Source organism: Fukomys damarensis, unplaced genomic scaffold, assembly GCF_012274545.1.
Source record: "Fukomys damarensis isolate Sample0158 unplaced genomic scaffold, DMR_v1.0_HiC HiC_scaffold_37, whole genome shotgun sequence".
NCBI classification, from domain to species: Eukaryota; Metazoa; Chordata; class Mammalia; order Rodentia; family Bathyergidae; genus Fukomys; species Fukomys damarensis.
Window position 1 is genome coordinate 17,310,602 of NW_022900949.1, and position 26,540 is coordinate 17,337,141.

General features: G+C 44.2%; 1 long non-coding RNA gene across 2 annotated transcripts; it reads left to right on the forward strand.

Annotated features, from left to right (window-relative positions):
* Positions 1-6,976, forward strand: LOC104855738. Of its 2 annotated transcripts, none has more exons than XR_778465.2 (3): positions 1-1,347; positions 1,784-3,398; positions 6,077-6,976. It is a non-coding gene; the product is annotated as an uncharacterized LOC104855738 (long non-coding RNA). The 2 variants fall into 2 exon arrangements; XR_778464.3 differs by lacking the exon at positions 6,077-6,976 and having other exon boundaries at positions 1,784-1,953; positions 2,063-3,507.
* Positions 6,977-26,540: the final 19,564 nt, after the last annotated feature.

Below are 26,540 nucleotides of genomic sequence, written 5' to 3' on the forward strand. Positions count from 1 at the left end.
CACGTGGTTGGTCTGAGTGGCCCAGACGTGAACCAAGCACCGTCCCAGTGTGGAGCATCGAGCCCACAACCGCCAGCGCGAAGGAAGAGTGGGATCAGTGATGCTCCCGTGTACGAAGGAGGGTGCCTGCGAGACAGCGTTCTGTCCCTGTGACGGTGTACCTACCGGGGGTGGGCCTGCGGCGTGCGGACATTTCCAGGACATGAGAAATAGCTTGGACTAGTGAAGAAAGCGCATCAGGACCACACGAGACACAGACTGTGGCACCGTAAAGGGAGCCCTGATCTATGGAGGACCGCCGGCCCCGACCCAGAGGGTGTGAGTCACTCCGGAGTTCGTTTTCTGCATTACAGAGTGGTTTCTGGTGAAACTTGGAGCTTTTCATAGCGCATAGCATTTCAACTTTGTCCTGATGGAAAAGGTGGGATTGGCGGAGATGTTGTTTTCAGCTGGAGGACAACAGCGTGATAAATAGAGGGGGCTTTTCAGACGTGTTCATCCATCTGTGCCTCATGAGATAAAAATGGGGAGGCAGAGAATGGACAGTTGTTCCACTCATTAAACATAAAAGTCTCCTTGAGGTCGGCACATCACGTGCTGCTTTCACCTGGACAGACTAACGGAGACACGAGAGGATGGGACAGAGACCAGCGGGCCGTGAGGGACACGCACTGCGCTGTCCACAGCTTGGCCTCAGCCTGGCTCCCGCCTTCTCCTGGCCGTGTGAAGGACGTTTGTACTGCTTTTCTTCTGGTGAGAGCTGCTCTTGCCTCGTAAGTGACAGTCTAATGGGATATGTGAGCCCTGCACACTTTGGGCCTCCAGGGAGGACCAGCTGCCCCTCTGACCACACAGCACCACCCCCAGGGGAGGAGCTGGCAAGGGTGTGGGCACCGTCAGTGCAGGGACCATGAGTCACCTTGTTCACGGTTCTGAGAAGACATTCGTTGGTTGATTATTACAGTGCTTCTTAGAATCACCATTTTTTTTAACCTAGTGATGATCAGCTACAGTTTTAAGATTAACTTTGGGGCATTCCCTTTATGTCAAAGTCTAATTTTCTGTTCCCATGGCAACAGAAACAGATGGGCACAGCCAGAGATAAACAGTGTTTTCTTCTCTCCCTGCTCAGGAATCTGGACCTGTCAGTAATAAGAGTCTGTGTATGAAAACACCCAAGGACTTCTCTTCCTGCCGTCACCCTTGGTTCAGCTGTGTGGAGGCCGTCAGACCAGGTCCCTGCTCAGCACCTTTCACCGTTGTTTCCCCGAAGAGATGCAGTCGTCCGTCCAGGGAGTGCAGGTGCCAGGCTCTGGTCCGTTCATAGCAGAGACTTCAGAGAGCCACGTGAGTGTCAGAGCAGCTGGGATGGGTAACCGGAAAGAACCCTGGGGAGACTTTTACCCCCGGAGTTGTCAGGAGGGCTGGTCTCAGGTGACAGCACGACGAGCTGACCACGGCTGTGCTCTGGCCACACAGCCGGAGAGGCCCTGAGTGAGACAGAGGCCTGCAGGTGCTGGTGCTGTCGTCCTTTGCCTGAAACACAGGGTCCCTGTTCTCGTCTCCATGTGCTTATTTATTGGAATTTTTTGCCTTATTCCATTTGCTTAAAGTTCCAGAGAATAAACATAATAACACAATTGACTGAAATAATTAAAGCAGATAGCTTTGATAATAGCAGAATTGAACAGCAACGAAGCAGCTGATTTCTCCTTTATCATTCTCTTGGGGTGCTGGGTTTAAAGGCCAACTAAACTCCATTTTTTGAACATCTTTTGCTTAGAAATGGCTGTGACCTAATGAGAAAACCGTGCATAGATTGCGGACGTGCCAGCTTCTAACAGGCCCAGGGGGCCTGCACAGCCCTCCTGCCCAGCCTCGGGGCTGCGACAGGAGAAGCCTGGCATGAGATCTTCACTGCATCCTGGATCGAAGTGCCCGGCACTGGGCTGGGTACGTTTTGGGGATTGCCTTGTAGTGAATGGGCCTCTTTAAAATTCATGCAAGATAAATAAAAGAGCCAGAATTCTATGCCTTTGTTTAGAGAACACTTTCCTCATAGGGGAAAAAAAAATCACTTCTTCACCTAATCAAGAACTTCAACTTCACAATGGAAAAAAGAAGTAAAAGCGTGAGTACCTGTCCTTCGGACCGGAGTTTCCTGGGCACATGCTGGGACACACGGCCTCAGGTTCTAGGCAGAGAACCACCATGTCTGGCCCTGACCAGGAGGATGCTGACCCGACAAGTAGGCAGTGCCTTTGGCAACCCTGTTCCTTCTTTTTAGTTTGTACATCGTTTCCTCATCTAGATATTCTGTTCTTCACTGTGCATTTCTGCTGTACTAATGCACGAGACATCTCTTTTCAGCGGAATGTGTGGAAAACCTGACAAGATTCCTTTTCTAAAGACTTCAGGTCTTAATTTCCCTTTGATATATACTTCTGAGAAATTTAGACACTTTCGTTTTGCTCAGAGCTCCTTTGCCAAAGACAACTCTGGTAGAAACAGAATTCTAGGAATCTGAGGGTTGTGGCACTGGAATGAGATTGGTTTTCCTAGAAGCCCAGACCCCTTCTGCCAGATCGCCAGGAACTGTTGACAGGAGCCCTAGGTGAAGACCCCAAAGCAGGAGCTGCATCAGCAAATCTACTCTTCTTACCTGAAGAGCAAGACCCACAGGATCACCCAGGTAAACAAAGCACAAAGGACTTCAACAGCCAGATGAGCTGAGGCTCCCGGAGCAGCTCTGAAGTCTGGAGAATGATAAACTTGGCGGGTCCCCAGGCTCATTGTCTAATGTGTGACTCTCAGCTTAGCGGACAGATAGGTCATCCTGTAAAGGAATGGCAATCATCACACGGCTGCTTATTCTGGAGCACTGAGTCGGGAGGTTGTCTAGGATTCTAGGAAAAATGAGGGCATCTCCACATGAGTTGAGATCAGCTATCTCACTGCTTTCGCATGAGCACTTCCTTTTATGCATCTGATACTGAGACCCTTTCTGTGAAGATTCAGGTGGTGGTGACAGCTGCCGAAGGCACCACTGAGGTGTTACCCCTGGCCAGCTGCCTGTGGGCTGCAGCTGAGTTGGTTACACCAGGTACCACTTCAGACAGCTGAATAAAGGCTGTGACTCCACAACGTAACGTGCTGCCTTTCACCTTTTCACCTGCAGCAGGCAGAAGACACCACCTGAGACCACAGCTAATGACTCAGGCTGCCACGAAATCAGTTTGGTTCTTGTGAGGTTCATGCAGAAATCACATCGGAGAACGGATGGCAAGATGGCTTTTAAGTTGAAACTTCTATGAGACGAACAGTTGAGAAAGTAATGGAGGTGTCCAGGAGTGGAAGTGGTTAGAAGGGTGGCTCCATGACATGCAAGCTCTGCTACGGTACAGTAAACTCCAGCCTCATTCATTTCTGTGCAACAATTTAGGATTCATCGTTAAAAATGTGAAAAAATCATATCACAGTGATATATGTGCACCTATGTTTATAGCGGCACAGTTTGTAGTAGCTAAAACTTGGAAACAGCCCATTTGCCCATCTGTTGGAAACTGGATAAAGAGGATGTGGTTTTTCTGTAAAATGGAATACTGCTAAGCCATAAAGAAAGAGAAATTAGATTAATTCATTAGAAAATGGATACATATTGACATACTCATAAGTGAAATAAATAAGCCACACACGTGTAAATACCGATTAGTTTCTCTGGTGTGAAAAACTATAATAGTACATAAGATTGTAATGACATAATTGACAATGTAAAATAGGAAGAAAAGGGCTAAAGGTGTAGGGAAAACGGGAAGAGTGGGGGAAAGGTAATAAGGGAAAAGAAAAAAATATGAGAAAATGAAAAAATGGAAATAAAGTATTTGTAAATGGGGAGGGAAGAGGGGGTAAAGGGAGGGCAGGGACAACGGGAAAAAATGAGAACCAAGACCTGTCCTGTAAAGGTACAAGATCCCAATGATGACTGCAACTGTACTGTATGCCTAAAATGTACCAATAAACTCAATGAGAGAAAAAATAATAATAAAAAAATGTGAAAATATCAGCAGCAATCTACTAAGGATTCATTACACAGGAGGCACCCATAGAGGTGTTTTTATGTTATTTAATACTCTTAAATGCTCTGAGGTGGATCTTGCTACTGCACCCTCACATGAGGAAACCAAGACTGAGGGCTGGCACTCCCTGCCGACCCACACAGTCAGCTTTGTAATCTGATACTATCTTCCTTTCACTCTGACAAAAGCAACTTTAATACAGCCAAGAAAATATCGCTGTAAAGAGCCGATTTTCGGAAGAGTGTACAGAATTAAAAGCATAAGATTATACATCCATAAATGTATGTATTGTCTACCTTGTATATGTGCAGGTCCTTTATCCACAGATTCAAGCAGCTGTGAATGGAAAGTATTTTAAAAGTTACATTGTTACTGGCACGTAATGCATAGTTTAGACTTACACGGGTTGCATCTGTACTGAATATGTGCAAGCTTTGTTTTCTGTCATCATTCCCTAAAGAATACAGTAGAACAATTACTTATATAGCATTTACATTGTATTAGGTGTAATAATTAATCTAGAGATCACTCAATATATGTGGGAAGATGCATGTCAGTCATATGCAAAAACTATGCCATTTATACAGTTACAAGAGCACCTGGGACCATGTTGGATCTGGGGCATATAACCCGAGGACAACAGTGAAAGCCTATATGTACTGCTTATTACATGTTTATATAAACAGTTCTTATATACACTGATTATTTTGTATAATTTAACTATTAATATTGGACCCATTTTCTTTGCTTTTGCAGGGCTATAACAAACATACCTGTAGACTGAGTGGCTTAAACAATCAACACTGATTTCTCGCAGGCTGTAATACTCTGAGTTCAAGCCTAGCAGATCTGGCATCTGATGCGGGCCCATTTCTTGGCTGGTTGAAAGTGGCTTCTTGGGTCCTGCCCTGGCAAAAGCAGTGAGGAGTCTCATTCTGGCCTCTTCTCTAAGGGCACTAATCCGATTCCTGAGGGCTCCATCCTCAAGACTAATCATCTATTAAAAGTCTCATCTCCTAATACCATTTCTTGGGGACTAGAATTTCATCACATGAATTTAGTGGGGTGGGAGGTAGTGGCAAACATCCGGTCCATTACACCTTCCTTGCCTTGATTCACTAACTCTATTCTTTCCACGGTTCTGGTCACAGACAGAATTGGATGAGAATCCAGTCAAAGTCAATGGTTAGGTTCAATGTTGACCTTGTGGGGAAATTTGATTCAGTGCTCATCTAAGTCCATTTGCAACCAGAATTGTGGAAAGAATTAAATTTGTGAACCAGGTAGCGCTGTAGTTGAGATCATGTTTTCACCACATGATATTTGGAGTCAAATGATTTCTCGTTGTGCTAACTGTCTTGTGCACTGTTGAATGCGCAGCAGGGTCCCTGGCCTCCACCTGCTACGTGCTGGTGGTGCTTGCTTCAGTTACGACAACGAAAAGAGTCTCCTCCAGTCACTGCCAGAGGTTTCCTGCCAGGATCGGACAGGGAGCAAGAAATACTGCTTTACATGTCTCAGGACAATCACGTCCTGGGCTTCCACACCTTACTGTAAATGTCAGAGGTGTTCATGGTGAGCATTCTAACAGTTATTCGCCGGACAGGAGGAAACCGGGCTGTTTTCTGGTCCGCACCCGCACCCTCATTTGTCCTCAGTAGCTTTCTCAGGTCTCCGCGCGTTTTCTCTGCTCTTCTCTGAGCTGCAAGACATTCCCAGCCTCCCAGGAGGCTGCTCAGGACTTGGCTGGTCGTCAGTGGGCCCTGATAATATGGCCTAACTCTGGCTTTTACATCATTTTAAAAATTCTTTCTGATTTGATTTCTTTGCTTCTAGGAAAAAACACTGTCAAAGCATTATTCGTGACCTGGTGTTCAACCCTGTCAAGAAACAGTCCATGTTTCTTCCTTTGGAATCTTTACGAGAAAGATCCTGTAAAAATTGACTTTAATATGGTACATTTTGCTCCAGTGCTCACAACGGTTTTTCATCCCACACAGCGCATGGTGACAGTGATGCTGATGAGACCGTCCAGTGCCCGATGTGACTGCATCTGGAGGTGACGCTGGGGGTCTAAGCAGGAGTGTGGCGTGGGGCGGCCATAGGCATCTGTTTCTGCACTTCGAGGGCCCTGGCGCAGGAACTGACTTGGCGACATGAGGCCGCAGGAGAAGTGGAACTCCTCCGTCCCCCGGGCCTGGATGTTGGGCACTGTCACAGCTACTCCTTGTCCCCAGCTGTCACCTCTGGGCAATGTAGAGGCCTAGGCCCACAGTCCTGTGCAGGACTCCGCCTTCCAGGACAGTTTCCAGGCCAGGTTCCTGCCTCTTTCTCATTGAAACCAAGTCCAAGGCCACGCTGCCACATTCTTGGGAAAGCGGCCAACCACGGAAGACTCACATTTCTGATACCTGACTTGATCTGAATTTAGCCTCGGGTATCTTTGTGTTTTGTTAGAATGGAGGCAGTTAGAGTGGGGATATTTGTGTTCAAGGTGAAAAGATGAGATTGACTTAAATGGGAGGCAAGATATATTACTGAAATCTCTTGAAAGGAGAACTAATCTGAAATAAGATATTCGGTGCTATTTTTAGATGAGGCGAGGAAACAGTACTATTAGATATTACAGTTTCTGACAGTAGAAATACTTCCTTTTGTGAAAAAGACTATGAATAAATTTAGCATGGAAACTATATTCAAATATAACTTCTAACATCCAATGCTTTATATAATTTCACTGTTAATAAATATAAATCAAAGAAAAATACCATTGAAAATAAAGTGTAAGGAAAGATGTTTATCTTTGCATGCCATAATAATCGATTAGTGTAACATCTTTCCGAACTACACCACTCAGAATATTTAAACAATATTAGACTCTATATGTATATGGATATATGTGTCTTTGCATGTATATATGTGTAGCATCCTCAGTAAATATAAAATATTTTACACAAGTAAAATATAGTATTCATCATTTTGTAACTAACTTAGATTCAGTATGGACTCCCCCAGGATGTTCTCATAAAATCAAACAATTTGATGTCGTACACTTTGCTTCAATACAATTTGATAATATAAATTTAATTTGTTTTCCCATTTTTTGCAATTTGAATGAACCTAAACTGAAATGTTGGGCTGGGGATTTAGCTCAGTGCAGCCTGCCTCGCAAGCACAAGCACTCTAGTTCAATCCCCAGTACCGAAAAAAAAAAAAAAAATTGAAATGCTTGGAACAGCATGAGAAAGCACGCGTTTTCCATTGGAGGGCTGATTCTGCAGCATGGGTGTTATGAGCGAGCTCAGATGTGGAAGGAAACCCAACTCCAGGAATTCGATGGCACTGCAAAGGCCTGAGCCACTCAGCCTTGGAAGAATGCGAAGGAAGGAAGGAAGGAAGGAAGGAAGGAAGGAAGGAAGGAAGGAAGGAAGGAAGGAAGGAAGGACTTCCTGCGCAGCCTGGGTCCCAGCAGGAGGCTGAGGCCCTGGATGGGTGGTCCTGCGGGTGTGTGTGTGTGTATGTGTGTGTGTGTGGAGGGTGGAAGGAGAAGACAATGTGTTTTCTTTATCAGAAACTATTTCCTACATTCCAGTGTGTTTTCTATATTTATCTATAGCATCAACTGTTTGACACAGGCAAATAATAGAAGCGTAGAAAGCATTATCACTCATGTTTATGAATAAAGACAGTCTAGCTGTGCCGATTAAACCATCCCTGTGCTCTCCCTCCCTCCCGCACTTTCTCCCTCTGGCGCCCCCCACTTTGTCTTTCTCCTTAGCCTTTATCTTGCCAGAAGCATTAACTATTTACTGTTTGCTTGGGCTTCATGCTCCTTTTTATTTAGCTGAACATTTGAAGTATATTACTAGGGATGTGAGAGAAGCATTACACTGGCAAACTCTACACGTAATTCCTCCATCTCAAGACGCATAAGATGATAGACAGACAGACAGATGCTAGATGATAGGTAGTAGACAGACAGATGCAAAGGTATAGACAGGCATCGGAGTGAAAGCCAGACATGATCGGAAGGAAGGAAAGTGAAAGAACTAGGCTTGATTTCCCCCATTTTAATGGCTTTTTCTAGTAGTTTCTATCCTTTCTTTCTCTGTCTCTTTCTTTCTTTCATACCAGGGTTCGACCTGAGGACCCTGCATTTGTGAGGCAGGCATGGTGTCCCTGAGCTAACTCCCAGGCCCTCTGCTAGCTTTAAGTAGCCCTAGGAAGTACCCTTAAAACTCAAGGCTAACCACACAAAGACATTTCAGTTCCATTATTAACAAAAATCCTACAACACAGAACTATTTTAGCCTTTGGACAAAGGCCAAATGATGTATAATTTGTTTGGGGTAGAATGTGGTCTTTGTGTTTCCTTCAGTTCTAATTTGATTTGTGCCAAGAGTCCAGTGTCTGAGCTGGGAGCTCCGTCTGCAGGCCACCGGAGGCCGGGCTGTCCCCTCCCTGGTGCAGGGGCCCTGACCCCGTCTAGGTGTCCACAGCTGAGAGGGGGTCAGCTGTCAGCCCCAAGTGGGCCACTTGCTGGAATTGTCTCCCCGAGGTCACCAAGCTGCCGCTAACAAGGCGATGTAATATGATTTCAGACTCAGTCTCAGACCCCAAGGATTGTGTTGGGTTCACTGTCATTTTATTTCTTTCCTTAAATATCTCTATAAACTTAATTAATGGAAAATCAGCTGTCAAATTCATCTTCTTAAATTAAATCTCGCGTGGCTGGATTTGATTTTGCTTTGGATTTCTTGATGGTTCAGATCTTATTAGCTGGTAGCTTCCCGCTGCTCTCAGCCCAGGTCCCTGACCATCATCCCAAAACTCAGGAACAACTATTTTTAGACCCAGGCAAGGCCCAGAGCATCAGATGATAAATTATTAGCAGTGGCTTTAAAAATAGTCCTGGGGACACTTTTGGAACATCTTATTTCTGCGTGGCATATGGACTTGCATTTACAGCCCGCCCTTTAAATAGAGTAAAACAGACCACAAGTGCTGCCCACGTCCGGCATTGCTGGGTGGAGGCAAAGCTGTGAAGTGTTCCTTGGGTCATGCTGCTGGCTGCCAGGGTCGGGTAAATAAATGGCCAAGTTCAGGAGCGGCTGCTGCCCCCGTCCTGCCCACACAGCAAGGCCTTCACAGATTCTGTATCCAGACACAGGGAAGCACAGACACATGGCTGGGGTGGTGGGACCCACCCACCACTCAGACGTGTGCTTGTCCTGTGCTGTGCTCTTTGTTCTACGTTGTTCCCATAATATTCACGGAAGCGACGGACAGCATCTGAGACCTTGGAAGGAACTGGGTGGTCTACAAGAGCAGAGTCCACAAAAGCAAGGTGTTGTGCAGAACTTCTGACAGCAGTCATTAGGTAAAATGCTTCACCGGTCAGAGAAAGTCAAAAGAGAGCCCTTAGAGACTCTTCATTCTACAGGAAGGAAATGGAGACCTGGAGAAGGTCAAGCGCTCCCAGCAACACAATCTCAGAGCCAACGTGCCTTCCTCAGCTCTGGAGCCTCGGATTCATCCTATTCTGGGAAGCTACACCTAACCCACGATAACGGAGGCCTTAAGCAGATCTCAGAAGTGTTGTTAACGTAGCATTGCTTCCAGGAGAGAAGATGGGGTAGCAAGACAAGGGTTGAAACTGGGCACAGCTCAGCCCTGGAGGACAGGAATTGCACAGAGTAGGAAGGGGTTGTTACAACTGGCCTTCTGGTAGCCTACACCAACTACCCTGCTTTTCCAGAAAGACTCGGCTCTCTCGCGGCCGTAGGAGCTCGTCAAAAAGGAAAGAAGGGAAAGGAGCAGTGGCTTTCGGTTTGGTGTTTTCTTTTCTAAAGGAAACGGTCTTTCATGCCAGATTTTGAAAGGAAGGTGTTTCAGAAATGACAGATGCAAATATCCACCGCCACTGTTTGTTCAGCTTTGGGCCTGTTAGAGGTCAGCTTCCAGTTGCTGACCGGGAGAGGTTTAGTGAGCAAAACACTTTTATCATTAAATATTATCTTGTAAAAATATTTACAAGGGTGTAAGTGGAGAACATTGTGCTAATGAGAGGCACATGCACTGCGAAGCCAAAATGCAGTTCCAAAGAACAATACCCAGGAAAGGACTTTATTTTTGTCACTCCTTGGTGTGCACGACTTTTGTGCTTGAGCGTTTGCTGATTGTCCCTGTGTCTTGTTTGGACCCTCTGATTTCATGGGCTACTATGGCTTCTGCTCAACCAGAACGTTTATTATCCCTCCCCCATATCCAGGTACACAGAGCTCTGAGTTCGGATTTATACCCTAAAACAAATGGCGTTCCCGGAAGTCACACTTGATGACGATCGTGCTCGGCTCGGCAGCATTGTGAGTTCCCTTCCCTGGGTGCACAGCTATCCTCTCTCTTCTCTCGTTCGGAGTGGAATAGCAAAGTCCACAATCGAAAGCACAAACAGATGAGGCACCCAGGCAACGCCATTCCCTGGACACTCCCATTATCCCAGGCCTTCCCAGGCGCGCGGCGAGCACGATGTGTGCAGGGGTGAGGGGTGCGGGCACGCGGGAGCACTCCCTTGGTCCTCTGGGCGTTCCGCAGCCTGGCAGTCTGGACTTCCTGCATTTACTCGCCGGGCTGCCGGGAATTTAGGGTTCGAGGAGAGGAAGAAGCACAGCTTCAGCAGCAAGGACTCCACTGCACTCTGATTCCAGGATGTAAACAGAAGTGGAAACAAAGTCAGTTCCGCATCGCCCCCGCCTCCTGGCTGAGCGCTCGGCCGCACTGTCCACTTTCCATCCCACCCAGTGCACAGAGCCAGGCTGAGCTGCTCCGGAGCCGCCTGCACCCTGCATACTCCCGCTGGAGAAACGCAGAGGCTGCTCGCGCCTGCCCGGGGCCCTTACAGGCCACGCAAGGCCGCGGCTGCCCCTTCGCAGGGTGCCCGGCCCCGGGAGCCGGCCTCGGCCTCCAAGCTGCTCGTGCCCTGCGGCTCGCATCTGAGCTCCGTCTGAGTCTCCAGGCTGGTCTTGCACACTCCAGCCCTGCCGCAGGGCCCATGGGTGCTCCGAGCATGACTCAGCCACCCACCAGGAGTGCGTGGCCTGGGCGCCGGGGTTCCAAGGACTACAGAGCACAAGAGCGGGTCGGCCAGGAGCTCTCTCGGCAAATCTTGTCACAAGCTGCGGGTCATCAGAAGCCTCTTTCCCATAAAGTAGGAGGTCATCACCCACATTCAGTAAAACGTCCCGTCTCTCTCAAGCGAAGCTCGGTGGAACCCCCCCCACCCAGGGTCGCGCTGTGCAGCACCGCGGGGCTCTGTCTCGGGAAGAAGGAGGCTGCGCAGCCCCCAGAAGACTCCACCTGGGCTGTGCGGCCCGACGCGGCGACCCCGCGGTTCTGCACACTTGGGCGGATGAGGGCGTCCAGCGTGTGCACAGGGTAGGGAGGGAAACGATGAAGACGCCACGCGCTGGACCATGCGGGGGTCCGCATCCTGTCCACTCCGGTGGGGAGAAGGCTCCGAAGGGACCTGGACCTCCCCACCCAGAGCTGCCACCTCACCCAGCGCTTCTGCGCCCATGGGAGTCACACACTTACCCGGCTGTAGAGCACGTACTCCCTCGACCTGCTGAGCACACAGGGAAACAGGAGCAGTTCACTGGCTCTAAACCTGTTTAGACATCCCACCAACTTCCTGCTCCTTTCTCTTCCTGCCTTGAGGCTTTGCAACAGAATCTTATTTTTCTACACTGTTTGGCTCCTTTTATGAAATTTAATGAATACATTTTCAAATCAATAAATATGGCTCTACATGACCACTTTCCAGGTTGATGCGGCATGCTACTGAATGGATATAATCTAATTTACTTCATCATTTCCGTGTTGAAGGCATTTAGACCATTTCCAACTGCCATTAGGCTTTCAGAGAACATGTTTTTCTCATCATTTTTAGATTTGTGTTTCCTTCACTTGGAATGATTTGCGGAGATATTTTTCACTGTGGGTATCCTGCTGAGAGTGGTGGCGGTGTGGGGTGTGTCCCGGGCTTTGATGCTCTATTGAGAGGCAGATTGCTTTCTGAAGGACACAGTACGTGTTTATGAGCTCGACATTAAGGTTTTCCTTGATGCTGATGTTTGTTCCCTGAGTGTTTGTCTTCAGCCAGGGTCGCGGCTCTCTTTCGTGGTGACTGGCATAGGAGCCACGCTTCTGAGAGATGAGAGAAGGGTGTCCCCCTTTCCCTCCACCCCGACACACGTTGTAGGGTGCAACTGGAGAGACAGATTACACCGGGGCCAGTTTGTCAGGAGCAGTGGGGAGGTCTAGAAAATAATTCAATTTTCCTTTGAAGATTAAGAATGTTGTAGTTCACGGAATCATGGTTAGCTGAGAATGTTGGTTTTAAAGAGCTGGATGAGTGAGGGTGGGATGAAAAGAAGAATGGGGTGAGGTGACATTCAGACGCGATGAAGGGGCGCGCAGCACAAGAAAGGCCTGGCTGGCTGGCAACACTCATGGTTAGCTGAGAATGTTGGTTTTAAAGAGCTGGATGAGTGAGGGTGGGATGAAAAGAAGAAGAATGAGGTGAGGTGACATTCAGACGCGATGAAGGGGCGCGCAGCACAAGAAAGGCCTGGCTGGCTGGCGACATCCCAGTGGGAAACAAAGAGGAGCAGTGATTGTAGGGTTTTCAGAAGATTCTGACACTTTTACGTCATAACTAACGAGCTTCACTCAAAGCCTGGAATTGTTTTAATATAGAATAAAATGCACAGGGAGCTTTCATCACTCAAGGTCAAGGATGAACCCCCATTGCTCACTGTCAGAGGCACCAGCAGAGAGCTGGTGAGGCCCTGATCAAGGTTTTCTGATGCTAGATGGGGGTAATTGTCTTTCCTCTCTATTCACTGAAGCTGCTTTATCGTCTCTACTTAGTACACACTGAATTCAATCAGCATTATTGATAAAGATATTATGCAGGCACTGCCTTTGTTTAACCTTGTTTCTCCTTCCACAGATTGTAATTCTTGTATTGACGGTAGAATTTCAAAATGTCAAATAGTTACTTACACTCACCTGGGAGTTAATTGATAAAAATATAAAGGCAGAAAATAACAGGAAAAAGTAAAATATTTAGATAGCTATTCCAAGAAAGCGAAGAAGGAGAAGAGGAAGAGGAACCCATAAAATAGGAGTTTGGGAAGTCAAAACTGAGAAAATTGAAATTATAAAAGAAATAAAACAAGAATATTTCTTGCTAAAGAATTTGAGCCATTGATGAAAAGGCCCAGACAGGAGAAAACAGTTCGGAATGCAAAAGATTCACATGTGGATATTTGCTTATGAATTCTACATAATCAGGGTTAAAAAGAAGTTATTAAAATATTTAAAATGGAAAAAGCACTAATAAAAATTATATTAACACTATTGAATGAAAAGTATAGAAAGCAAAGCCTTCAAAAGACAGGAAATTACTTTGAAATAGTGTAAATTCTGAGGAAGAAATGAAATAGAAATAGCATACAATTCAGTACAGCACATAACACAACTAAAACTTGTGAGATGATCAGCAGAGTTTAGCACTAGATTGCATTAAGTTTCTATGCATATATGTAATTGTATAAGTACACACAATAGACGATGATGTCATGTGTACTCCAGTTGTATGTGGATAGGTATCGATCATGGTATAAATTATACAGCAATGTATCATTCCTTGTAAACGTGTATTAAATTGTACTCCTCAGGATGGCATAGAGAATTTCTTTGGCCAAAGATCTTGAACCTCAATACAACACTGCTTTTACCACAGACCTGGCCTGTGGGTTGGTTCCAAAGAAAAGAGCATCCAAGGCCGAGAATGTGGCTTCACGGCCCTTTTTAGTGCTTTGGCCTCAAATTTATTGTCTTGGAAATCTGGATCTCACTTTCATAGGTGACGAAGACTAGAAGAAAATGAGGCAGCCATACATTGCTTGTTACTTGTTACCTTCTTGTGCACTGCTTATTCTCTAGATTTCTGTTTGGCTTTCCGAGGAAATGGGGCTTCTCCCCAGTACAAGAGATTCACAGTCCATAATCAGCCTGAAGAAGAGCGGTTCCCAGAAGAGTAAACCTCCGGGACTTTGCCGTGAAGAAAAGGTGTGCTCTTCACACTGGTGAGACACACGCCAATCTCTGCCTCTCCAGAGATACTGATGGAGGCGTCTCTGATGGATAACACCTTCCTGAGCTGAGCGGTCTCCTGGGAGTCTGTTCTGGAACTCAAGGAGACACAGAGCTCAGGCCCTGGCCACATACCGCACACAGTAACACAGTACCCTCAAATAAGATAGCGGTGAGATATACTCTAACATCAAGCTGCTGCTGCTGCTGCTGCTCCTCCTCCTCTTCTTCCTCTTCCTCTCCTTTCTCCTCCCCCTTCTTCCTCTTCTTCTGTACTGAACTGAGGAAGGGCTGTCACACTGAGCTTATGGCCCCATTCCCTCTCATTGTTTATCTTAAGACAAGGTCTCACTACATTGCTGAGACTGGGCTTGAATTCACAATACTCTTGCCTCAGCCTCCTAGAGTGCCGGGATGGCAGGCACTGCATTTGGATTATCAGGCATATTCTTGACTGTGGATGGCCATTTCTTACTCAGCATCCCTGCCTCAGTCAGGTTCTGCCTGCAGTCTGTGGGGCCCTACAGACTTCATATCTCTCCTATCCATTTAGAATCTAAATTTTAGGGCTCCTGATTCTGGAAAGATAGGAAACACAAGGGACATTCTTCTCAATTGTTAAGATTTCTTCCTAAACGATTGAGGGTGATTTCTATAGTCTAGTTCCACAACCCTGTCTGCTAATAATTTAGATTACTAGGCCTGCATGGTGGTTTTGGAAGGGACTGTGATTCTAAATGTTATGATATTTGTTTTTAAAAAGCGAAAAGATGGGAGGCTTGGTCTGTGTGACTGTGTTTTAGAACTGAAGTGCTATGAACTCCACAGGTGCCAAGAGGTGTTTCGTAACCTACTGTTTTCATCACGCCCAGAATAATCCTGGACACACAGATGATCACTGGCTGGGAAATGCATGAATGCACACATTCCTGAAAGGGAGACACAGCGGGGTCCTGGAGAAGCTCGTGAGCAAGTACTTTTTAAGTTTCTTATTGAAGAACTGGGCTTTTCTGACAGGTCTCTGGTGATTTTTTAAGTTTCCATTGGGCTGAAGTTGAATTTAACATAGGCTTTGGGTTGGAACATGAAAAAACACTTTAGTGTTAAGTGCTTTCAGCAAAGGTTGCTTGTGCTTGTTTTCCAGTTGTTTTCATCTTATAATTGTCCTGTATTAATTTTATGCAACTCCAATTTCTTTGCAGAAAGTTTCTATTTTTTTGTTTATTTCAAGATGAATCATAGTCGATTGCTGGAGTGTTTTTCAGATGTCTGCTTTTGATTTCTGGTCAATAACAGTAGCATCTGACTCACTTCCTTGTGGGTATCAGTTGATACTTCTATGCTGTCTTAAACTGTAACCTGGAATTTGGTGCATCCTGGGGCTCACAAAGCTCTTGCCCTCGCTTGTACAATCATGCTGGTTGGGATCAGCTCACAAGGCCTGGCCCACCTTCCTGGGCTCAGCTTCCAACAACCAGTTAATCCTCTGAGGCCTTCGTCAAGATCTCTGTTGGCTTGGTTCGCCCAGAGACTCTGAGACTGCCTCAGCCTCTCCTGGAGCTGCCCCCAGGGCAGACAGAGCCTCCCCAGTGTGGGGTAGATGCTCTCTCTGGGTGCTGGCACTTGATGGCCATGGCCCTAGGAGAAACGGAAACCCCGTGGCCTCTGGGATGAAGAAACATTGGGCTGGTGCTCTTCAGGAGGGTGGTCTTGGGCCCAAGGGATGAGCACTCTGCAGCTACTCGCTGATCTTCCAGGCTGCTCACCCTGCCCTGAGGGCCTTGTGCTTTCAACTGGGGCATAAACGGGCTTCTCAGGCCACTGTGCGTTTTCAGTGCCAGCTTGTTTGTCAAGCACCTCTCGGAAGCAGGTGTGGCCAAACAGTCGCCCCCAGGTCTCCCCAGCCTTGTGCGCCCCACCAGGCCCAGCCTCTCCCTTTGCACCCTGGATTATGCCGTCCTCCCAATGCTTTTGGTCATTCTCAGTGGGAACGAGAAGGATCTGTGCTGCCTCAGCCCAGCCGCAGCTGGGATTTAAAGTTTCCTTCCAGTTTTTATGCTCCAGAGCTCCTGGAGTTCCCCAAGGACACCGAGCTGTGTCAATGAGAAGAAAACCAGTCATGTGCATACACTGGCTGCACCACTCACACCCAGAAGGAGATCTTCAGGTCACCCCTGCCTTTGCTCTTCTCCTCTTTCCAAGAAAAGGAAGACAGAGGAACATGTTGGAGACGCCTCACCAGGAAGTGGAGGCCTTGTGGGAGTATGAATTACCGCATTAGCAGTAAAATGTGTATTCTCTCTTCCCTCCACCCTACATAGATGAGTGGGCCCAGGAGAAGGAAAACACAGGTCATTGGACCTGAAGGAGCTCTCATGCCATGTGCTACTACAGCTTTGGGATTCTACACGGAAGTCTGGTCACAATCACAGTGGATACTGCCTGGCTGGTCCACTGTGAGGGGCAGCAATCAGCCATGGATGGCCATGACTTGGAGCTCAGCTTCTCGCTGTTCATGACTTCTACTGACTCCTGTGATTGCTCGGTTTTTTCTACATAACTGTCACATTGTTTGTTCCAGGTTGCAGCTGCAGATGAGGCCAGCCAAAGGAAGACCAAGTTCATAACTTAGGAAGACGTGAAGGAATAGCCAAGGTTTAAACTGACTGTTTTAACAAGCCAGGAGAAGCCAAGAACTTCAGTTCTCTTACATGAGTAATAATATTCATAATACCAGTAGCACCTGGCAGATCAGTGTGCTCTTAAAAGAATGTGGTTTCAAAGTCTCTCTTAATGCATATTAATATATGCATTATTACAATTAATTGAAAGTGTAAATGTCTTCCAGAAACACCTTCACAACACAGAAAGAGCGATTCACCAGCTATCCATGCTGTCTTAGCTCAGTCAGGATAACCTAAAATTAATCATTACAAAAGTTTTTTGGAAAAGTCAATTAATGACCACAGTCTGAGTCAATATTTGATCATATTTTTACCAACCAAGTAAAAAAGTCTTGCAGTATAAAATATTCCCTCGTGAATCGTTTTCCGCAGATCTTTAGACTACTCACTGAAGACCTCTGATCCAGACAGTCACCTTTGTTTGCTTACTGGGTGTAGCTGTAGTGGTGGCTAATGAAGATGACTGGAATCCGATAGCGGAGGGCAGGCTTGGTTCTCATGTCACAGCTCTGTCTGCAGCATGAGGGCCACTCTGTGGATCCGCACCAGTGAAAGGCGCTGGTGAAATGCATCTTCCTTGCAGTCTTCATGAGCATCCCTGGAAGAGAGCTCACCCTGCACGGGAGCTCCTGCAGATGAAGAGGAAGCAAGGGCTGGGTAGCCAGGCTGCGTCTACCTAGCCAGTGAGCCGTGACCTCAGGATGGGAGCCTACACCCGATGTCACTTTATGACCGACCTTGGCTGTTGCTCCTTGCACCTCACATGCAGGAACACGAGGTTCTCTGGTCCCTTCTGTCAGTCAACATTTCCTGTGGGCTCTGAAGCTGCATGACTCAGCTTCTGTGGGCTTTTCCATTTAGCCTGACTCAAAGTGTAAGGTAGTGAACCCTTGTCAGCAGTGTTTGAGATCCTTTACAAGGTTACACCTGGGGGATCTGAAGCCAGCAAGGCGAGGAGGACACAGGTTAAAAGAAGCCGAGCAGAGGTACGTTGTCTTAGTTGGGCTCCCTGTTTGGCAGGGTTCTGTCCCTTAGCTGATGAATTGATTAGGTGGAGGAGAAATCCTACCTTTTATCACCCTGTCCCTGCGGGTGGCAAATGGACTCTGATCCTTGGTTTATGGCAGATACCAATGTGTTCGTATTTGTACAAGGAGGAGCTCTTACACAAAACCATTTTTCAGAACCTATCAGGGATGAAACACATTGACCTTCATACTCTCAATGATAAATTTGATATTATAGGGTAATAATTTCCTCATTATTCTAATCCTGTTTAAATTCTATATGAAACATACCAAATATAAGAATATGCCTCTGCTTGAAAACATTTCTTTTGTCCTTTGAGACTATGTTAAACTGTTTTTCTGATTATAAAATATGTTAATTGCAATATATTTGAGAAATACAGAAAGGCACAAAACAAAGAAAACAAAACAATTAGAAAATATACCACCCACAAGCAGCACCCACGGATATTTTGCTGCATTTCTTCCTATGTCTGCATGTCTATTACATTTGGATACATTTTAGATGATTTTTGCCATTAACCATTGAATCCCAGGTATAGCCCAGTTTTTTTGAGAACCTGTGGAGAGTAGTAGTAAAATGCAGCTTGAGTCTAAAAAGTTCTCTGTTTACATCTTCTATCACTTTAGAATCATGTAACATTCTCTGAACTTCAGTTCTCTTACATGAGTAATAACAATCATAATACCAGCAGCACCTGGCAGGTCTGTTAAGAAGATCAAGCGAAATAGTGAACGTTGAAAATATCTAGCATTCTAGTCCTTTTGGCTTGAACTAATCATTCAACAAAGATTAACCATTAAGGAACACTTAGAGCTAATTTTTTTTTAATGGTACCGGGATAGAACTCGGGCCCTTGCACTTGCGAGGCAGGTGGCGGAACCACTGAGTCAAATTCCTGGCCCCACTTAGAGATAATTTTAATGATAACACATATGCTATAGTATCTGCATACTTTCATGTATTTATTCTTTTCTGCTGAAACATTTTTCCAATTAAAACAATTCTGAAATTACAACAAAGTCTTGGATCAATCTGCTTCTATCTACCTTTAAGGGAGACCTACAAGAATACATACAATCACCACATAGAGCAGTGTGGCTTTTAAGACTATCAATAGCAACAGGAAAATTACTTTTTGGAAAGGCTGTAGCCAATTACCCTTGTATCAGGCTCTCTGCTTCCCGGAATCCCCAAGATGCCAATTAAAATATGGTTTTCTAGAAAGTAATCAATATCCTTTTTTCTTTCTTTCTTTTTATTTTTTCAGTACTAAGGATGGAAACCAGGGTCTTTGCATGGAGCTACCACCTCAGCCCTTTTAATTTTTTGTTTTGAGAAAGATTTTCACTAAGTTGCCCAGGTTGGGCTCAAATTTTCGATCCTCCTTCTTACAGCTCCCAGAGTGCTAGGATTAAGAGCAGTTTACCACCAGGCATCACTTAACATTCTTATGGCGAAATGAGATAGTGAAAATAAGAACAAGAGGAAGATAGATATCTCTTATACTTCTTAATTGCACATAAGAATTATTGCATTTTCCTTTTTGTACTTTTTGATTCCATGCACTGTCAGGATTTTTAATGGCATTATTTTATTAAAAAATTAGTACATTAGGAATAGATTTCCATGCTAAATAATTATATCACCTTCACTTATTTCTCCTAAAAGTACTCATTTTTAATATTATGCTTTTTCCTTTAACAAAAAAATCTAATGGCAAACATGATGATGAATAAAAATAGCTCATTTAGGTTAACAAAGAAAATTTTAAAGTACCATAAAACTCTACCAGTCTGGACTAACCTCTTTGCTCTGTGTACTTCTAAGTATTCTTCATTATGTATCATATGCATACAAATATATTTTCTTACTAAAATGGGACTCTAATATAAAATCTTCTGTTGCGTGACTTCGCGTTGCTGGCCTCCCGGCCCGGCCGATGGCTGGGGCAGAGTCCGGTCTCACAGCTGACACCTCACAGGGACTGCACTGGTCAGCAGCGCACCGCGGGCTCCGTGAGCCTGAGAGGCCGGAAGGCCCCTCGTTCCGTTCGCTTAGAACCTGCAGTCCGGTTCTTCTCGGCTTCTTGACATCAGTGCAGGGCTGGGCTGGGCTGGGGCTTTGCTTCCACGTGGCTCGCAGCCAGGGGCCGGGCCGCTCTGCAGCGTGGGGTCCGGATGCCGAGCAGGTGCCTTGGGCGCACGCGGGGCAGACGCCCTCTGCCTGGTGATGCGCGTGTGCCGGGAGCAGGGCAGAACAACAGCCGGTGCTGCACAGCGGCACTTCCCAGCCGCGAAGAGGGGCGGACGCGAGGCCTCTGTGGGGAGACGACGCCCCTCTAGACCGCAAGGCTAAGTGAAGCAAGCCAGGCCCGCGGCTTAAGGGCTGCATGGTTCCTATTAGGTGAGAAGCCCAAATATAAACAAAAAGTGAGATAAAGGGTGGAAGACAGGAAGTAGGGAGATCCTTTTCAAATGGGGAACAGAGCGAGGGGTGGCGGGGAACGGAAGGAGGGGGCAAGGATTAAATAAAATAGAACCAAAGAGAAAAAGAAATGGAGCTTTTCAAGGGAGGCGGGCATGAAGAGCTGCAGGGAGTGGGGAGGGGACAAAAAGAAGAATTAATATGCGTTGCGTACACGTACAGACTCCCCACGGTAAACGATTGTGTACTGTAAACTTGTACTAATAAAAAATGCGTTCATAAAATTAAAAATTGAAAAGAGAAACTGTCCTTGCCTAAAGCCCACACCTAGCAACCGTCCAGGCCGCCCCTGCCGTCTGTCTGTCTGCAGTCCCAGAGCCCAAGGCAGGATGAAGGGACACAGACCTGCCACGAGACGCAGGACTGCGGTGCCACTTTTCAATCTGTCACCCAGCGCAGCGCACCACAGCCGCAGGTACAGACCTGGACACAGGCGCTGGTCAGAGAGGACAGCTGCCCGATCGACTGTCCTAACCAGTCAGCTCTGCGGGACCCACTCCGCTCTGGGAAAACACATGCAAACTGTTCCCAGCTCTTAACTGCTGTGCGAATTGAACAGGTGTGCTGAGGACCCGGGCACGGCAAGCCTGCGTGCGTCTGCGCTGTCCTAAGCTTTAGACAGGGGCAGGTGATTCGGGCAAGTTATTAAGGATGCGCTACCTTGGCTCCTGCTCCGTCCTTGGTCTTTCACCCCCACTGCCCTTCTAACAAGCTCTGTGTAGGAAAGCGAGGGGAGGCAGGCTGAGCGATACAATTTCTGCTTCCCAAGCCGGAGGCAAAAAGATTTAGTCGTGTGTGTGCCTGTCTGACAGGCACACTCTGGAGTGAAATGTATTATCCCACTACCCGTACTGCCAAACTTTAACACTTTTAGCCATGTCATAAAATCCTCAGACTGTTGGCTGGGGTGCTCTGTGCTTAAAGCTGAACAATGATGGATAATTTAGCACTTCGCAGAACATAAAATTGGTGTATGTTTTACAGGCGCTTTGTGTATGAACTTTTTAGTAGTACAACCCAAGACAAAATGGCATTTCCAGGTTTAAAAACATACTTGAAGTGAAAACAGACAGAAATGCAAAAGTGTAATTCTAAAGCATGCATTTTTAAAAAGCTAATGGTTGGTCAGATTTAGTGGAAGATGTGATACTGGAGCATCAAAAATGTTGATAATAGTTTTAATAATTTAGATTTTGTTCAATAAAGCTGCATGTTTTCACTGTAAATAGTCAGTTATCTTCTACAAGATCATTTTCTGAAAAATGTGCCTTCACATTAAATCTAGATGCATAGTAAAGGAAAAATTACAATGATTCATTCATAAAAATTATAAAGTCATACTGTGCGAGAGTAGCAATTATTTCTCTGTATTTTATTTGGCAAAAAGCATTACTCTATACTACCACATTTCTATATTTGTTTACCCATAAGGAATATGAGGTACAAAATGGCCCTAGAAAATCCATCTTCATTTTATTATTGAATTTAAGTTTCAAATAAAGTTTTTATTCTGCAGTTATCTTACTTCATCTAGTAATTAACATGCTGTTTGTATTGATTTTATTGTATTAATGCTTAGTCTGTGAGATTTATGAGACCTGCATGGGATAATGAGGTGATACTACACACACAGAATGTTTCTTTATAAATTATCATTTTAACATTTTGGAAAAATAATCTATACTCCGCAGTCATATTGCCTGATGTGGTGATATAGAAGTAGAACAGAATACAAAGCACTTGCTTTACCCTCTGAGCTCTTAGTTTTCCTATTATTATGTGTGAGTTAGCAAGAAGTATACAAAAAGTAAATGAAGAAACATCAGAATTTGCAACATGAATCTTAATTGAGTAAAGGAAAGAGAAAATAAATTCCTGGATGTAAAATGATTTTTGCAAATCTAGAATATATTTCTATATTAATTATAAGTCTGATGTGATTTCTAACAAAATTTGAAATGTCCTCTGGAAATTTCATAAATTTACTTGAAAATACACCTTACAAAGAAGTGAGCAAGTGGGGTGGGGATCCAGTTTAGTGAAAGAGCACTAGCCTGGAGTGCACATGCACCTGTGTTCAGTCCCTAGCACTGCGCGCACACACACACACACACACACATCAAGTGAATCTGTGAATTTTGAAAAAGGAGAGTAATAAAAGGGAATTTGACCCAGGAAGATACACAGACACACACACATGAAAAATTTTCTGAAAAGATTAGATGAAAATATAATGTATATAACATAAATATAAAATATAATATGATATATATGATATCATATGTGCTAATATAATGCATAACCATCAAATCAGCCCCAGTACATGGACAAATGTAATATCATCTTTTACATGTTTTAAATAAAAATTCCAAATTCCCACTCTCCACAAGTAGGCCTAATCTTTTATTAAATCTACACTGATGTTAACAGATGTAAATCCAGTCATGGAGTGGGTTATGATCTGATGTAAAAGAGGTTATAGCTTGCAGTTTTGTAGATGTGGATAAATTCTTGAGCATATGTACTTAGTAATCTTTAAATTTGGCACTAACTTTTCTCTTAATGAGTCAGTGAGTAAAAAAGTTTGTGTCTTTAGAGTCTGGTGAATTGAGCTGGAAAATCGGGCTACTAACTTTGTAACATATGGCAAGTTTTGCATGGTACTTTGTCATCTGAAGGAAACTTCATAATCATTGTTTGCTTTTCTCAGAATTGTTTGTGTTCTGTGTATGTATATTAATTGTATAAGTACATGCAGTAAAATTATTAGATATTTATTTTGATATATGAAAATGTTTTACTCAAGTTTCTTGACCAAAATTCCAAAGTAAAAGCCCTAGGAAAGCTGAATCCACATTGGATAAATCTCAAAATGATTCTCCCGAGCAAGAAAAGCTAGACCCAAGGAAGTACACATTGTTTGATTCCATTCCTATGAAAGGCAAAGCAGCCCATAGTCATGGTTATTTGGGGCCAGTGTTGCAGAAGCAACAAATGGTTAAAAAATATGAGGAACCATCTGGGGACAAGATGTTCTTAATCTCCTTGTGCTCATGGGTTCATGTATGTAAATATATAACAAAAGTCATTGGAATCTACACGTTAAGTGGATGATAAGAAATGAACATATGAGAAGATATTTACCTTCAGGAGTAACCAGCAAAATACAAATTGCAAAAGAATAACATTTCCCTCCAAGCAGATCAGTAAAAAGTCTGACGATCTATGGGCCCTGAGGGATCGCATACAAATGTTCATCGTAACAGTAAGGGGATAAGTCAAGTAGACCCAGACATCCAATAAGGCCACGGGTAGATAAAACGTGGCTTGCTCACTGCTAAATATATACAAGAGTAAAAATTAATTGAATGCCTTTGCGTCAACTTGGAGTCTCAAAAGTATAGGATTAAGCAAAGAGAAAAGCCAGTTACATAGAGTCAAATTACATAGAGTCAAAATTTTACAAATTTCAGTGTCAAATGAAACAACATATTATTTAAGGGCACAGTTGCATTTGGCAAAACTTTTAAGAACAAGTGCTAGAATGATAAATGCAGGACTTGGGATGGTGCTTACTTGTAGGAGTATGGAAGATGTGACAGAGAATGAAATAAGATGACTCGAAAACCCATGGCACTGTTTTTTTGTTGACTCTGGATAACGCAGACCTGAACATCTTTTATCCTTAGATCATTAGGGTTTAAAGCATGCATGTATGAAGTACATTATGAGGGATCTTTTTCTTTTAACACACAGAAAAACACACTCAAGGAGACATTACCAAAGAGTAGATAAAATAAAATTGAGTAATTTCAAGCAGTATGAAAGAATTCACTATGTCTATTAATGAGAAATTGTAAAAATATGATAAATAGGAAATATATGTAGAATGATTCAGACACATTTTAATGTAATTATATATTAGTTTTCCAGAGAAGCAAAACCAATTTGAAATATATATAATCCATCTATGATTATAATGTTATATTTGTGTAAAATTCAATAAAATATACACTTACAAATTTTATGTGAGAAAAAGGTTAAGCAAGTGTCCTTTTTTATTGACATATTTAAAATATTCTGAAATATTGAACATTGTATTATGATAACAGATGGAGAAGCATCAGGCAAAAATATGGCAAATGGACAAAATTAACAATTTCAAAAGGAAATAAAATTTATTAAAACTATAACAGACAAATATTCTGGAAAAATAATTCAGAAGATGCAATAATTATGAACAATATGGCCTAAAATGTAGAAAGCAACAATTGATTAAATTGTAGGGGAAATACATTTTATTCAGAAATATCAGCACATTTGTTGAGCGATTTTCAACTCAAGTATCCAAAAAGACACCCAACATAATAATAACAATTTACAAACTAAGAAGAAGCAGCTTCATATGTCTGTGTGTGTATATATATATACACATATTATAACTACATTACAAACTAATTTATGCTTCGAACCTATATGGATCATTCAGGTAAAAGATCATACCGTCAGCTATTTTTCTCAGTGTGTTCAGGCTGCTACAACAAAATATCATACACTAGGTAGCTTATATACAAGGAACATTTATTTCTCACACTGCTGAAGGCTGGAATGTTGGCCATCAGGGAGCTGGTAGATTTGGTGTCTGTTGAAAACCACTTCCCAATTCGTACATGACTGTGTTCTCCACACCCTCACATGACACAAGGGGCTGACTCCCTTCTTCCATACTCTTTTCTGGGGCCCTCACTCCATTCAGGAGGGCTCTGTCTAGGCACCTCAGAAAGAAGGCTCCACCTTCATGTAAATACTGTCCCCTGGGGGATTACAGGAGCTTGCTATGCATTTTGAGGGAATGCAACATTCAGACCACAGCAGATACTCTGCATGCTGTAATACATTTCAGAGACCCAGTCACTGAAGAGTCCAAGTTCACTAAAACTCAATCATATTAGAACTAATTAACAAACAAAAGTTTAAAAATTATTTGAAACAAACCTAAAACCATACTACCCAAACCACCCTTGGATTAAAGAGACAATCACAAAGAGAATACTGAACACTGAATGCCAAAGAAAGTTACTACATACTTAAATTTGACTGAGAGGGGCTTAAAGCAGTATTCACCTGGAAAGTTTCAAGTTTAGCTATAAATATAGAGAGGACTGCAAACAAGTCAGCTGAGTTTTCAAAACCAAACGTGGATCAGGGGGCACCAGAATGAAATTAAACAGAAGGAAGGGGACTAAGCATAGAGACTGACACAGCAGAAAACCACAAGAAAGGAGAAGGGCTGGGTAGGCTGCTCAGTGGTATCGTGCTTACCTAGTATGTCTGAGGCCCTGGGCGTGATCCCCACTACTAAGAATGTAGTAGCCTTAGTCATAGCACCACCCACCATGAAAGTACTAGGGACCCCTGAAACATTACTGGAAACCTCTGCAGTAGGCTCCAGTCTCCTACTCAGTGTACGATGCAGTCTGGTGGAGAGGGTGGGAACTAAAATACAGCACTGAGAGAGACTGAAAGCAGGGAGCCAGGATGACCAGTGCTGGTGCAGCCAACAAAGGCGCTGGCCAGTCCAAATTTGGGTGCAAGTTACTCTGACCTCATCACATTGTGCTTTGGCCAGGCTCACTTCTGTAAAGTGGGCAGTTCTGGGGTTAATTAACTCTTCACAGCCTGCACTGCTTTGGGCATCATCAATATTGCGATCTCCTGCATGAAAATACTGTGGTAGTCACAGCAGTAACCGCATATTATGAACATACAGATCATTTCAAAGTCAAAAAGCTGAGATTTTTAAAAACATTAATTATAAGTAGACCACCATAAGAGTGATGAAGTGAGGGAAGGTGGGACAAAGAGAAAATGAGAATGTAATAAAAAACCAGAGGTAAAAAGAGGAAATGAGAAACACTAAACAGTATTTAGTCAAGAAGGCAAGAAAATTGCAATGTCAGAATGTCGTCAAATTATCTCAAGAACTCCAGGACAAAAGTCTCAAGATAATACCCATAGGTGAAGAAAATGTATCAAAGTTCAAATCTATTTATCAGCCTCACAAAACTAGTAGAGGATATTTTTAATAGGCTTTTAAAATTTC